The sequence below is a fragment of a genome, unplaced genomic scaffold (genome assembly GCF_019419815.1).
Source record: "Pyrus x bretschneideri cultivar Hongxiangsu unplaced genomic scaffold, Pyrus_bretschneideri_v1 Contig3, whole genome shotgun sequence".
Classification (NCBI taxonomy): domain Eukaryota; kingdom Viridiplantae; phylum Streptophyta; class Magnoliopsida; order Rosales; family Rosaceae; genus Pyrus; species Pyrus x bretschneideri.
In genome coordinates, this window is record NW_025999612.1 from 2,244,279 (window position 1) to 2,254,890 (window position 10,612).

General features: G+C 38.0%; 1 long non-coding RNA gene across 1 annotated transcript; it reads right to left on the bottom strand.

The window, feature by feature from the left end:
• Positions 1-8,281: 8,281 nt before the first annotated feature.
• On the bottom strand, positions 8,282-10,076 carry LOC125479851. The gene is made up of 3 exons (XR_007260328.1): positions 9,929-10,076; positions 9,590-9,775; positions 8,282-8,992 (listed from the first exon to the last, which is right to left on the bottom strand). It is a non-coding gene; the product is annotated as an uncharacterized LOC125479851 (long non-coding RNA).
• Between the last annotated feature and the right edge of the window lie 536 nt (positions 10,077-10,612).

Here is a 10,612-nt window from a genome sequence, read left to right on the forward strand (position 1 = left end):
ATATATCTCATGGCCGAAGCCACCAGCCTACTTCCGCCCGAAGCCAATATAAATATCAATTGCCCGTACGCAGAACATAGCCCGTAGGCAGGACCGTTCGAATAACCATTAAGTAAGTACATAAGTGCATCTCTATCTTAATTGGAGTTCAGTAGCTAAAACGTCATATCGCAAAACCTATTTGGAGTATATAGTCATCAATCATATATACTACGAAGAACGTGAAAATCAATAAAGTATGGTATTCCAAAATATTCTCAGTAAAGCATGATATCTCATTGTGTAAATCTAAATTACTCATAAACATTTCATAAAACGTAACCATTAAATCATGCTTTTCATGTATGCATTTCTAACAATAAAATATGCATTTTAGAAGGGGTCCATTCACCATACACCGTTGGCGAAGAGCCGTGCAAACAAGAAAGGACGGAAATGCCATAAACAATTGCACCTAAGCACATAAAGGTACTAATTAATAAAACTCTTTCATAACGATTGAATTTCGGGAAACAGACATCATAAACGGATTAAGGATGTCAAAAAAACATAAGGGGGGACCTCGGCTACCCTCACGTGCCTTCACGCCCCGCCACGCGCCATTTTGAGTCGCCGAAAAGTTGGCTAGCATCGTAGTGGACGGCGGAGGTGCGTATGCTCTACACGCCAGCATAGGCGGCCCTTCACGTGTAGGCCCACGTACCACTCGCGCGTGGCTTGGGTTCTGGGCTTCGATTGGGTCTTTGTCAGGTCTTCGGCTTGAGCTTCCTAAGGTTTGGGCCTAGGGCTCATTGGGCCGAAGCCCCAAGTTGCACGGCTCACAGGCATGGGTTCAAAGGATCTGAGCTGTATGGTCGCGCCTGGGCAATAGGGCCTGGGCCAAAGGTTCCACAGCCCAAAGGCCTGGTTTTGGTCTCAGGTTTAATGGGTTCAGAAATGGTCTTGGGCTTAGTAGCCTGGCCCAAAGGTTTGGGCTAGTGGGTCTTAGTTTTCGGGTTTGGGTCATTTTAACCCTATTTTCAAATCGGTTTCGAGGAAGAAGAAGGCCGAAGCTTCCCAAGCTCCGGTCAACCCCAATTCTCCACCATTTTCAATTTACGAATACCCAAAATGAAGCTAAAGAGACAAGGATTAGAAATATACCTATTGAAGGCCGTGAGATGGTCGGGCTTGGCTGGAATACAACTCAGAAGTCGCCGGGTTTTCATCGGAAAACTGGAGAGAAGAAGAACACACGCGGACGAGTTAGATGCCTTCAATTTTCAACTCAAAAGCATAACAACATCCGAAGAATAACTCGAACGAACGGAGTAGGGCAATAACCTCACTTGGGTTAGAGAAATGAAAGGTTGAAGCTTTTGGCTTCAATGGTGGATCACTTAGATGGTGCTCTAACGATGTAAGCAAGGATGTAGTCATGTTCCATATGTCCCCAAGGTTCGAAATAAGGTTTTATGGGACTAGCTTGGTCAGAATCAATAGGAATAATGGTGGTTCCTTCTCGGAGATAAAGGGAGAGAGGGTGCAGAGTGATGGAGTGAGAGAACTGTGAGAAAGTCATGGGACGGGGGAGAGGAAACGAGAGAGTGGGTTAGGGAACCAAAAAGAAATGTGGGCCCCACATGGCACACCAAACAAGATCCAAAAGCAACCATTTAAAATATCTTCATACCAAAGTGGAATTACAAAATTGCCCTTGACGATCCGTAAAATCGGGGAGGGGTCGTTACACGCATCCAACAAAATCCTTAAACAAGAAAACTTCATTTGAAGCCTTTAGTAGGAGGAAGCCAGGAGTGAAGCATTTCAGGGTGTTTGGTTCAATATGCTATGCATTCATACCAACACATTTGAGGCACAATTTGCAAGAAACCCGTAGGCAGAATTGGTTGTGAGACAGATAAAGAAGTGCAAGCTCAGAATGATACTCCTACATCAAATCAATCTCATCAACCTCAATTGTGACAATCACCTCAACAGTTTACACCTCAATTTCAAAGTGAGGACTCACAATATGCAATATCTCAAAATTCAACTCCAAGCTCTATTATGTTGGAATGAAGAACTTGAGTGAGATTTGAAATGGTTTTCATTTGAATGCACCAGAAATCGTAGTTTTCTGCATTCGATATTGTAGCACAGAGCTTGTCACCACTCGACCCAGCCATATGAGACTCAAATCTGAGAAGAAGTTAGAGTTTTCTCCTTCGTTGGGTTTCCCTTTCTCCATTTCTCGTAGCTTTATAAACACGCCCAATTGTTCAAATCAAACCAAGCTCTGAGGCAATGTTGAAATCAATCAAGAAATTGTTGATTTTGGTAAGGAAAGATTGACAAAAACACAAAGAATGTTGCAGAGAATGTGCAATGCAAAACGTTGCTGCTACTGCAGTTATGATTTCATTGATTTCTCACATTGGATTCCACCATTTGTCTAGTATAAGCTAATTAATCTCTAAGCTGCCTAATCAATACCAGCTGTTGGTTTCAATTCAAGACCTACAACACACCCTAATTTAAGCCATATATGTGGCTATAAGACAAACTCATCACCTGATTATATTTAGCTTTCAAACTGAAACTAGCTGTTGGACTCTTTGGACATCTTTGTTGACTAGGGCAAGATCAAGGGAAGAGATTCATTTGCACCTTGTCTGACTTTTTTAAAAATGATTGTGACCATGGACCGAGTGAGTAAAATGTGATTCGCATCTCATTTGTAGGTTCTCCGTGCCTTGGCTGCAAGAAAATAGTGTTTGATGTGGTTGTCAAAGTGGTAAGATGAGATTTATGGGAAGATGAATCGTACCAACCCAAACGAACCGTCGAATGGATCGAATTAATATGTAATTAAATTACAGTACTTCTACTGCAAGAAAATAAAATGTGAAAAATTATATAGTAAAAAATAAATTTTGTGAAAATAATTAGTTTAAGTGCGAGGAAATAAATATGTTAAGTGTGAGAAGCAAGAAACTAAAAAATTAATCTGGAAACATGTTATTATTGGAAGGAACAAATTAAACAAGGAAATGAAAGTGCAAGGCTACATTGAGGACGATAAAATAAACATAAAAGCATGCAGGGTGCGGAGAAAATAAAAGATGAGTTGTTATTTTGGTTGGGGACACTAAGAGCTAGAGGGGTCGTATTAATAATAGTTTAAGCTTTTTCTAATTGTACGTTACGATTCTGCTCAACCTTGGCTGTTTCCATTAGCCTTGATGTGCTTTTAAATTAATACAGGTTTGACTTCGATACGATCTCCAAATTTCACGCTGAGGATTTTAATGAAATCTTTATTCGTGCTTCATCACAACTACTAATTTTGCTAACTTTGTAAATCTCCTTTGGACCACAAACGGTAAAAAAATGAACTTATCCTATCTGACTCGAACGCGATGTGTTGTCACTCAGCTTAAACTTGTTGCGCTCTCATTCGAAATGAACGCGACACTCACTCAAACTCGAACGCACGTTCACTTGACTCGAACGAGGATGACAAATTTAGGTCAAAACACATAGGTAAGTTTTTCACGGGTTAGGAAACAATTTCCCTAAATTGGGACTTACCAAACATGTGAAAGGCAACACTTTCTCATTCTCAGGTTCTCTTTCCCACATACCAAACATAACCAAACATAGGTGTAAAGCTTACTGAATTCTCACTCAGGTTGTCAATGAATGATGGATGCTCATCACTCACATTTAATGAATCACTTAATGCGCGATAAGCTTCAGAAAGTAGCTCTTCAACATCTCGTTGTACCTACACAAGATGCAAAATTTGCACAATTGAAAACAAATGTATTAATCTAAAGTTCAACAAATTAAGACTAAAATTCATACGATTTATCGAACATAAAATACTTACAAAAACACTTAAAATAACCGTTAAATCGTAATTTTTTGTTTATAGCCGTTGAAAACGTTTGTCCCATTACTTGATATCTGAATGTTTGTTATTTCGATTTTTGGCGTATGTGATCTCAAAGTATATACAAACAAGTTTGACGGTTTGATCGTTGAAACTAGTTTCATAGAATGCGTTTCCCATCAAGTTCAATGGTATATATATATTTAGAAAGTAGATTTTAATTTATTTATCTTGTACTCATAAACAAAAGGACAAAAGAAAAGCAAAAGGAAAAAAAAAAAAAAGAAAAAAAAAAAGCACTTTGCACGACGTGGGTACACCTGCATTTTAATTCATTTGTTGTGGCATGTATCTGGTTGAATGGCTTGTATGAAGTAAATTCTTTTTGTACGGTACTTTGATCATATCAATTAGTCTAATGAAGTTTTGATACCTTTGATTGATTACAATGTTTGGTAATCCTAGTGTCAGATTACCCTTTTTTTTTTGTTGGCTATGAAAATGGATAGGTAGTTTCCTCATGTTTTGAAATTAAGAATGTTGGTAACCTACTTACTTACTACTTTGGCTACTAATTGATTAGTTTCAAATGCAAGAAAGGATTAGTTTCTAATGTTATAATTTTATGGTTCAAAAAGTGTATAGATGTCGTGGTTGATCACTCGTCGTCGGAGTGTGACCAATGAGCCTCCTACATTATCAACATCTATTGCTCCAAGTGTGAGTGCTCCATTGATTGGGGAGCCTACACCCCTTACTGAGGCTACTCCTATGGCGTCCCAGGTGCCCGTCTCATCGACATCATCAGTGTCGGTTCAGCCGCTTAGTGCACGACGACCTCACCGACGCCGCTGCGAGCCAGAGCCTTCTGATCACACTTCTTCGGCATCCAGAGTCGAGGGTGAGGCCTCCCAACCAGGTAGTTTTTTCTAATTCTCGATCACTACGTTGTATTTTTCTTTTATCATTTTAAAATTATTATTTTTATGATGGTGAAAATTTGCTGGAATGTGAAAATGTGATGGGGGTTGTGAATTACTGTTTTAAGGTTTTGGGAAATGCTATACTATTAGGGGAGGTTATGTCAAATTTTCTGTACAAATTTAAGCTTAGGGATTTCACCATTCAATTATTTTTGGCCAGCTAAAAAAAACACCAAGGGGCCTAGTCGAATGTTGAAGGAGGCACAGAGTGTACGTCTAACCGGCTCCAGGATCAAGATTGAGTATGACCCACGACATCGTGGAGCGGCTACCTCACAGCAGCATAACAGCGTCGCTAGTAGTTGTGGTGTTGTTATTAAACAAAATTGTCTTATGCAGTGGGAGTCTTGGGCAAAAATTCCTGAGGGGACAAAGAAACTAGTGCGAGAAAACTTGTTGGTTAGTATATTAATTTTTAGCCTTTATCATTTTTTCAATTTTTTTTTTACAAATATTAAAAACCAAAAATATATTATCTTAATATTATTAAATTTCTTACTATTATTTTATTATTTTTCATATTCGTAGGTCAATTTTGATCTTGACAACATATCCCCTGAGGTCATGGCCTACTTAGAGGAGACCTTAGCAAGTCGGTACAAACATTGGAAGAACTATCTTCACACGCATTTTAAGCTATGGGATGATCCGGAGTTTGCTCGCCTACATGTTTGCCCAACCGAGTTGCAGGACCGGCCAGAGGATTGGGAGTGGCTCTGCAAACATTTTACGGACCCAAAATTTGTGGTATGTACATAATATTTTAATAATAATTTATTATTGTTTTAGTTATTTTTTTTAAGCTTCCTTTATTAATTTATTTTAAATAATCACACTAACTTGTATATTGTGTGTTTAACAGAAGAAATCTATTGCTGGCAAGATAGCTCGGGACTCAATGACACTTCTCCATCATTCTAGTTCGAAGCCTTTTCGTATAGGCTTGAGACATGACGTCAGGTAAAAGTATATTAATTTTGAAATTTTATACAATTTATTTATTATTGTTGAGTAATAAAATTTTCTTAATGTTTGTTTCTTCAGGAGGGTTCTAAGTTCCCAGAGATCAACATGTTCGAGGACGTTTACGTTCGACCTGGTGATGAGATAGCTAAACAGCTTTATGTAAGTATATGTAATTGTTATTATTCTTATATGTATGAATCGTTCAAATATTATTTATATTATGTTATTAAACATTATATGTTTTTTCCTTTATTATTACAGGATGCTATGGTGGAACAGCGCACAACATCACAACTTCCCCCGGAGACCTCGATCGAGGACGTCACGATACCCGAGGATGCAGGTTTTCAGATCCTGACTAATGTCATGGATCAAAACTTCGGTCGTCGTCCTGGCAAAGTTGCTCGATGTATGGGGAAAGCGTGAGTTCGTGAGATGGGTGCCTCTTCTTCCAGATCGAACACAGGAGAGGTCAGTGCATTGAAGGAGGAAGTGACAACCCTAAAGGGTCAGCTTGCGGTCCAGAGCGAGCAGATGAGGGCTCGGGACGAGCAGATGAGGGCCCAGGGCGAGCAGGTGAAGGCCTATGTCGGACACATGAGAGACCTTGTACGAGCCATACAGATGTCCGACCTCCAAATCTCGCTACCAGTACCTGATCTTCCTACACCTTCGACCTCTGAGCCACTTTGCCCTACCAATACCTAGTAGCTTGATGTATCAAACCTAAAAGACTACTTGTAGTTTTTTCATTTTTTTGTTTGTATATTTTCCTAGTAGCTTGATACCTAGTAGTTTGGACATTTTGTATGTATATTTTCATATATTTATAACTAAATACTTTTCCTTGGTTAATTAATTATTGTTTAGAGTTTAATCAAGATATTTATTAAAAATTAAAAAAATAATTTTTTTGACCAAAACAAAAAAAAAGAGGTTTGCACGACGTAGGGGGATACATCGCGCAAAGCCCTTTGCGCGACGTAGGTAGAATCTACGTCGCGCGACGCACGACCCTATGTCACGCAAAGTGGCTTTGTGCGATGCATGCCTCTATGTCGCGCAAATCCACTTTGCGCGACGTAGGCACATGCGTCGCGCAAAGAGGTTAGCGCGACATAGGTAGAATCTTCGTCGCGCAAAGGTTAGCGCGACGTAGGTAGAATCTTCGTTGCGCAAATATCTTTACGCGACGCATGCCCCTGCGTCGTGCAAAGTGGCTTTGCGCGACGCATCACTACGTCGCGCAAAGCCATTTTGCGCGACGCATCCCCCTACGTCACACGAAGCCACTTTGCGCAACGTAGGTAGAATCTTCGTCGCGCAAACCCCTTCTGTCACTGCCTTGTCGCGACGGTTAGTGCATGACGAAGGTGCGTTGAGCTAAGTTTTGCGCGACGTTTTTTGACTTTGCGCGACGAAGAACCTACGTCGCGCAAAATGTTTTTTTACTAGTGCTACGCGACATATTGTTATCACTTTTTATGATCAATGCTTTTTTTTTTTTTTTTCCCTTTCCGTTAGTCGATTTCTTTGCAGCCTCTTTCTCAAACATAAACGTTTTTCAAATCTTCTCAATTTCATACCTTTTTTCCCTTTCCGTTAGTCGATTTCTTTTCTCAAACACAAACGTTTTTCAAATCTTCTCAATTTCATACCTAAAATGTCGAATTAGATCATAAAATTTCAAGATAGGATAACTATGAAAATACTATTACTGTCGAAGAAACTGGTAGCGGTTGTGTGGTAAAAAATTGATTCGGACTGAAGCAAGAACTAAGCGGTGGAGGAGGAAAGCTTAACTACAGCAAGAAGGAAAATGTATGGACGTGTCTGTTTCGGACTAAAGCAAGAACTAAGTGGTGGAGGGCAAACGAAACAGCGAGAAAAGAAGAGGTGCATGTGGAAGCATCCAGACTTGGGAACAGTAAAGCCTGTGGATCAAAGGAAAAGCTCCCCAATGTGTGGATGAAGAGACAGGGGTATTAACGGAATTTTACTGTGCTGTCAAATAAAGTGGACTGTAAGAGCTGCAAAAAGAGGGGCATTTACACCTTTATATTGTGCTTAGGAACAGTGTTTTTTCCATTGCACTTTAGTATATATAACTAGAATGTTATGCCCGCGAGTTGTTGCGAGATTACAAATTGTGTGAAAAATTATGTTTAAAGGTATAAACACATCAACTTATATCATATCTAATTGAATTACTGCAACAACCTATTGACGCACTTAATATGAAAAATACATAAACTATTCGACAATATGAAATCTGGCTATCTCTAAAGATGAGAAATGAATGTAGAAATCCAACAATCTCTAAAGATGAGAAATGAACGTAGAAATCCTAACACATACATATTAAAACAATTAACAAATTCTCAGTAAATGATCACAAAACAGGTATAAAAAAGTAAATTTCGTAATTTTAAAAATGAGAGATACAAAGAAAAGGTTATAAGTTCTCAGTCCTCACCATAACAAAAATAATGATATCGTTTTAACATTAACTTGGATTGATTTCAGTCACCAGCATTAATAAAACCAATGACTTCAACCAGTGCCATCAAATGATCGAATTAGATGCAAGCCAACCAACTTCCAAGTTAACCAAATAAAATAAAAATTACAATTAAACTAACCTCTTCTTCCCATATGAAGTAGTAGTTGTTCCCTGTTTTGCCATTGTGAACAATATATTCTTCACTCTTTACACAAAAAATGCATACTCAAAATGCTCAACAACATTATGAAAACTATACATATACAGTGTTGTATATGTATTTGGACATAGGTTATAAAATTTTACTAAAATAATCAAGCTTAAATTTAACAAAAGAAGTAATTACGAATTGGAATAAAAAACGATATAATAGTTGTTAATAAAAATTCTGACTAAATTTTACAAATAGCATCATAAATTGTTAAAAAATTAACACCATTGAAAAAACTCATCACTCAAATATGTAATTCTATTAAAAACACCACTGAAAACCCCAAGGAAAAGGGTACATATTCCTAACTTGCCAAACAATTTCTCTAGTCATACTGAAGCAAGGAAAGGGGTACATATTCCTAACCTGCCAAAAGGGTTAATAAATTATACCTTTTTTCAAGAGCTTGTATTCTTTTATCTATATCTTGAGTTGGAGCTGCTGATCCACAACTAAAAAAGGTGTAAATACACCAATGAAACAACTTTTAACAGTAAGACTAAGAATAAAATTACTGTATTTTAACATGTCACATGCAACATGAAATGAGATACACTGCTATTACAAACAACACTTCACATTTGCTATTATAAACCCTTATCTCCCATGATCAATCCAAAAGAGTGTAGTGATCGAAATAAGTCATTTAAAGCTCCCACCAAACAATTTAGTTGCAGTAAATTATGCCTTTTAAAACAACAACAAATATCAAGAGAACTCAGTTTTGCAGTAAGTTGTAAACACCATGCGAGATAGCAAACGAAAGGCAGTTGTTTAGCAGCGAACAATAAGGAATACTTCAAGAATCCAAGCCCAGGAAAATTCAAATCCATTGCAACAAAAGATATATGGAAGTAGTACTCTTAAAAAAAGCTTATGATAATTAATTAATTAATTAATTGGAATATTTTAGAGTTGTCATTTGCTACATGGGGAAGGGATGAGTTTAAGAAAAGTTGATTAGATTTGGAATCACAAACACTTCGGAGGGATTTTATGATGGTTCTCTTAAAACCAAAATAAAATATTAGGGTTTCTTAGTTTCTTACCCAAATCCACCAATTTGAAATTTTGAATAATATCTGTGGCCGAGCTTCAAATACATCTCACATCGCCTCCACGAACACGATTTTTGGAAGATTGGAAACGCATAGAGAGGCATGCCCTGCATTTTTTGCACTTTGAAATGCAATCCACCTTGTTCTATTGCCCCTACACAGACTTCTCCGAGTAACCTGCAGAGAGAAACAATACCAACTAAACATTTTATCAGATGGATTTTAGAGAGAGGAGAAAGATAAGCGTTTAAGGACACATGAAAACTAATTTTATGCTGAGATTTGCACAGGAGAAGCGAAAGAAGAAGATAGAGAAGGGGTGGTCGATACCTTAGCCGGCGTTTGAGAGCGACAGAAGGAGTTCGAGTGCAACGGAAGCAGAGATTTGAGAGAGAGAAGTGAACAGAAAAGGAAAAATCTAGAAGTTGTAGTCGAAGCAGAGGTTTGGAGAAGAAATAACTCTTAACTTAAAGGTTCACTAAGCTAAACAGACAAAACATGCTTTAAGGGATTGTACTTGAAATGCAGATGAATGCTCAGACCGATATTGATGACTTTAAAAAGCAAATAAAGTTCGCTAACCATTTAAAGCAAACAAGTTTCACTCAAAGCCCTAGTAGTTTATGTTATACGTTACACATAACGACATTCAGTATTCTTACAATTGACTTTAAAAAGCACATAGTATCTTTCGGAACAGTTAGGGAAACTGTCAAACACGAGTTTGTGGACTATTTCATTCAGTATTATTACAAATGACGTCTCTAAAATGCCAACTATCATAAGGTCAACCATTAATCCAAGTACAAGAAAGTGCAGTAAGCATACACATGATTCAGGAGAGTTTTCTGATCACTTTCTCTTTTCTTTGAAGAACAAAAATAAGATTATAAATGACACGCCCCGACCCCGATATTCCCCAAATACCAGGATAGGCACGTGCTGGCCGACACCCGAAGGTGACGAAAGCCATTTATTGAGTGCAAATGCTGAAAACAAGTGATAAATAAGGCT